Below are 5,244 nucleotides of genomic sequence, written 5' to 3' on the forward strand. Positions count from 1 at the left end.
ATTGCATTAACTCTATTATAACGTAACACTTGTATAGTTATCGCCTATATAGTTGCTATAACTATGTCTTTTTCTCTGAGTATATATCATATATATTTTATTATAACGCTAATTCGTTCTAATTTATAATCAATTAACCGAGCTATCGTTGACCCTGTTAACATAATAAGCACTATGAAACTTAATTGCAAATAAATCCTAGCCCGAAGCGCTTTACTATGTCATCAGTCAATGTAATTGATCTAGTAGTAACGATAAGCTTCTATAGGAAGTTTCTGACAAAACCAAACTTTTATCTAGAACTCCTATCAATAGCGCTTGCTTTACGACTATTCAAGTTGACGAGGCACTTGTCCGGACTTGGAATTCTTATTCACATCTTTAAGGCGTCCGCCAAAGAGTTGGCTTTACTAGTCTTCTTCCTCATACTAGGAATCCTGTCAGTTTCATGTTCTACGTTGAACGCTCGCAGGTACATTTCAACTTCTGGTTTCACGAGAGCTAGAGCTAAATATTTTAAGGGCATAGTTCTAGGTGCGGTTTAAATAAAACGGAAGTAGGACTTTTACAGTAGAATCTGCTGAAAGTTTAGTTTTCTGTAAAAAAGAAAACTTTTAAAATCTAGTTTTAGACTTTGATTTGAACTCTTTTTTCTGTGTAATTGCATATAAATATATATTAGCTTTAAAGATAAAGTTAAATAAATTTAAGAAAATTTCTTCTAGACTATTGTTGTCTCAGATCTTCGAGAATGTGGATTAAATATTATATATTATTCTCGCAAAATTTGTGAGATATCAAAGCTATGTTCTGGCTTTTTATGCTGTAACACTGCAGGAAATTCTCAATAACAAATTTTGACAGTACATCGCGAGGTTTATGATGGGTTTTAGTTACGATAACCACTGTAGGTTACGGCGACATGACACCGAAAACTTTTCCCGGCATGTTTATCGGCAGACTGTGTGTTCTCACTAGTGTCTTGACCATCTCTCTTCTGGTTCCGGTATTGTCAGCAACTTTTCCACGTTTTATTCGCACACGTATTATATTCTTTGTAAACATCTATTAATTTATATATAGCTATCCAATTACGATAAAATCGAAATTAATTTTATATAAAAATTGAAGATAAGTAAAATATGAAAAAATAAAATTTTTAAGCGCACAGCAAGCTATCGAAACAAAAAGAAAGACTAACTTCTATCGTTTTTTTTCAAGACGAAAAAGGTCGTCATATCAAAATTATGTTGACACTACAGTGGATCATCAACTTCGAGTTGAATTTCTAAATAAATTAATAATAAACTTAACATCTCGATCAATCACCACTTGATTAAAAGATGTATTATAATTACAGGTATTAATCTGAGAGAATTAAATATTTGTTACACATAAATCATTTCTAAAATAACTTGCAAATATCTTTTCAATGTTATTCTATTGTTTCTTATGACCAAGATATTTCAGTTAAATTAAACAGAGAGAAGTCTCACTCAAAATGGAAATATATCCAATCAATTTGATAGTGAAATGCATTTTTGGGGATTTGAGAAAAATGCCACTTGTACCTGCATAGCTATTTATAATACTTTTGTGATAATCTAAAAAACAATTATAATATTTAATAAAAAAATAAGAAAATAGAAGCGTTTTATTATCCAATTACGATTCATAGAAGATCAAACTATAAAATTAATTCAATTAACACTCTTTTATTATGTAACATGAATAAAATTACTAAATTATAATCAATAGAATTATATTTAATCTATCGAAAAAAGATTAAGAACAACGAACTGTCTTAAATATTTTGTCTTAAACGATTCTGTGCTGATCGACTTAACTACCATTAAATTAATCAGAGTCTGGTCGACCCTCAATAAAGAAAGTCACCCTCAATAAAGAAAATATCAGAAAATAAGTTTATAAACTTCGACACTGAGTTTGAGAAAGTTCAAAGCGGACAAAAGAGGACGATGTCTCGAGATTGTATCGAATATGATCGGTATGATCTTCAGGTTATCGAATCTTCACGTTAATCTTCTTCACTCGCAGCTAATGGGTGAGTATCAAAGTTGTTTTCACTGCGTAAATTTGGTACACAACTCGGGAGTAAGGCTGCCACTGAAGAGGCAACAGCGCGCAAGCGTAAGCCATCGACCGGTGGAGAAATTCGCTTGAGAGTAGCGACGACCCCACTCGAGAGCAACCCACTCAGTACGACCTCGAGCTATACCTTGTAACCCACACGTGAGACATGACACGTAAACGCGGCACCTTGTGTACATATGCACAAGTATTGTATTCCTACTTTGTAACGAGTACTTACACATCTTCCTACTTTTCCGACAATTTGTCAATATAAGTCATCGTGGCAGGCAAACCTGATTTTTCGAAAAGACTGTTTATCATTGGTCAATTTATCAATGATCCATTTACTATTATTTTTTAAATTAATTCACATAAATTTCAAAGTTGTGTAAAGACAGAAAAAAAGAATATATTTTGTATACAAGTTTTATGTTTTTACATTTGAGAATATATTAATTAGAGGAAAATGGGAATCTATACAATTTTCATATTAATTTAAAGATCTTTATGACGTAATTTCCATGTTCTGTCGACTTTGTTTACAATGTTGATTTTTCAAGGAAATGATAGTACTTAGGTTTGGAATCTTATTGATTCGCTGAATATTTACCCCAAGAATTTATTTGATATAAATATAAATGTGATAACTATTTAATATATAAAATGTGAAAAGCAATAAAATACACAAAATATGTAATTTAAACATTTTCTGCATATATTTTTTTCAAAAGTTTACATACGTCATTGCTGTATGTAGAATTGATTATTTCCTCGAGTATTTTTAATGAAATTGTAACTTGAAACTTTAAAAAGTAATATAATACGTTGCAACCGCGGGATATATCAATTACTTTTCACGTTTTTATTTAAAAAAAAAAAACAGTTTTGTGTGGCTCTCTTTCGAGAATCTAAATCAAATATAAGTAAATTGCATAAATGAGCTTCCGCGATTAGTGCGTAAATAATACTCGTATATTTATAAGGCGATAAGATATAATTCGCAAAAAATTAGAATGTATTAAATTAATTGCTTTTGTAATTGATTTTGTTGATAAGTACATACCAATTGCTTACGAATTATATTTTATCGCCATATAAATATATAATTTACAAACACCTGTGGAGACTCATATAGACAATTTACTTATATTTATTTCATTTTAATATTTTATTTATAAGTAAAGATAATAAAACAATAAAGATATCTGATTTTAATTTTCTCAGTATTGCTTGATACAACGATGGGAATAAATAACGAGAATTGGCAAGTACTTTCCGTTATTCTAGAACACCTTGTACAGAAGGATAAGAAAAACGAGCGGCTTGTTCTTAAGTTAATGAAACGTGTGAGTAATATGTGAACATTTTTATTATAAATTGAAGAGAATCAATCAATATGTTCTTACTATCGATACCTGTAGTCTTCCTTTTACACATTTTTATCGTACGATGTGTAATAGAAATGAAAAAAAAGGAAGAAAGAGAACAAATGAGAAAAGAAAAGAAGAATAGGAAGCGACGAGACAGACGTTTTATGAGCTATAAAAAGCATAGAACGACAGGGGTAATTCCGATCTTTCCCACGGGTTTTGATCGTCTCACAGCAAAAAATCGCAATTTTGTCGAAAGTTAATTTGAAAGGGCAGTAGAAGAAGATAATCGCATGGCCTAAAAAGAGAATATCTATGTAATCGACTTAAGTCTCATCGAATTTGGAATTAAGTAAAGCGAGAACTTTGAATCGCACGATTTTAATCGAACATAAGACCTTGGGAAAACAGACGGTTAATTTCAAATAGACATATTAAATCGTCATATTAAATCATATAAGAGGATTGATATAAAAGGATAATCATGAATTTCACAGGCAAACTTTAATAGTATCTGCAATCCAATAATATCGATTTTTTTTTAAATTTTACATATGGGAGACTTATACATCTATACCGCACACACTGCTTAATGAATATTTAATGGAATATCTATTGGATACCCAATCTTTTATTCACATTTGCGGATATTAATTAAATATTGACATTTATTACTACTAAAAAAATATTTTGTATAAAGATAAGACAATTTTTCGTGCAAGAATGCATGGACATTATGTTTAAAAATTCTTTATTTTGTACAAAGTTTTGTTTTCGCGAAGAAATATTATTATTCTTCATTAAAGAAATTTTTAATAAGTGAAATATTATAAATCGTATCGTGCTTTTATTTCTTAATTCTGTAGTTTTAATCAGTCATTTCATTAACTAATTAATTTATCGAACACATGTTCCAAATTATGTTACTATTAAAAATGGATTTATATTACCAAATAATGAGAAGAAAGGTTGCAACATTCAAAGAAACAATAGCATTATAGTTAAAAAGTCATCAATCGTAACAAGTCTAAAATCAAAAAGAATCACGAATTTTTCATAAAATACTATACATTTATACAAAACTTTTTTACATTATTTTAACATCCCAACACTCTGAATAACTCACATTCCGTGTATTGCGCAATGCACTGCTGTAAGGTGCAAACCGTAAATAGCATTTGAATTTTTTTTTTTTTTTTTTTTTTTAGATTATCACAATCGGAGAACGCATTCGTCGAATGCGAAATCCGAGAGGACGGCCGGCTTGACAACTCCGAAGGTAACTTTAAGTCATCGCCTCGGTCACCAACTCGGTCGAACTCGAGGGCCACTTTGACGTGGTCTCGTCTCGACATAACGCGTACGAAACGGATGCGCGCGCTCAACCTCCGCACGCCGTCGCCGTCGCGACGCCAACCCCCACCTCGGCGACGACGCCGCCGCTGCCGTCTTTCGTCGACAGAGACGACGTCGCTTTTCGTTCGCGATTTCAGTTCTGTACGCGCGACGAGCCGCAGCCGAGCCACCTTCGGCGTGGTCCTCGTCATATCCGCTTGTCGGTCGGTCACGGGGACGACGCGAACCGGCGACGATGACGGGCCGTCTATGACGGCATCGGGTGACACCACGATGATGAAGGCCCGACCATTCCGCCGATGATCTATTCGCGAACACGGCGACGGGGAAAACGCCCTCTGCCTTCACGGCGCGTTCCCTGCCTGACCTGACCTTTCGCTGGAGATAGAGAGAGAGAGAGAGAGAGAGAGAGAGAGAGAGAGAG

The 5,244-nt window shown here is 33.1% G+C and overlaps 1 pseudogene; it reads left to right on the forward strand.

Moving 5' to 3' along the window:
- The window catches only part of LOC108756163, a 6,738-nt pseudogene extending 4,554 nt beyond the window's left edge, over positions 1-2,184 (forward strand).
- The last annotated feature ends 3,060 nt before the right edge of the window (positions 2,185-5,244 follow it).

This window comes from Trachymyrmex septentrionalis, unplaced genomic scaffold, assembly GCF_001594115.1.
Source record: "Trachymyrmex septentrionalis isolate Tsep2-gDNA-1 unplaced genomic scaffold, Tsep1.0 scaffold97, whole genome shotgun sequence".
Taxonomy (NCBI): Eukaryota; Metazoa; Arthropoda; class Insecta; order Hymenoptera; family Formicidae; genus Trachymyrmex; species Trachymyrmex septentrionalis.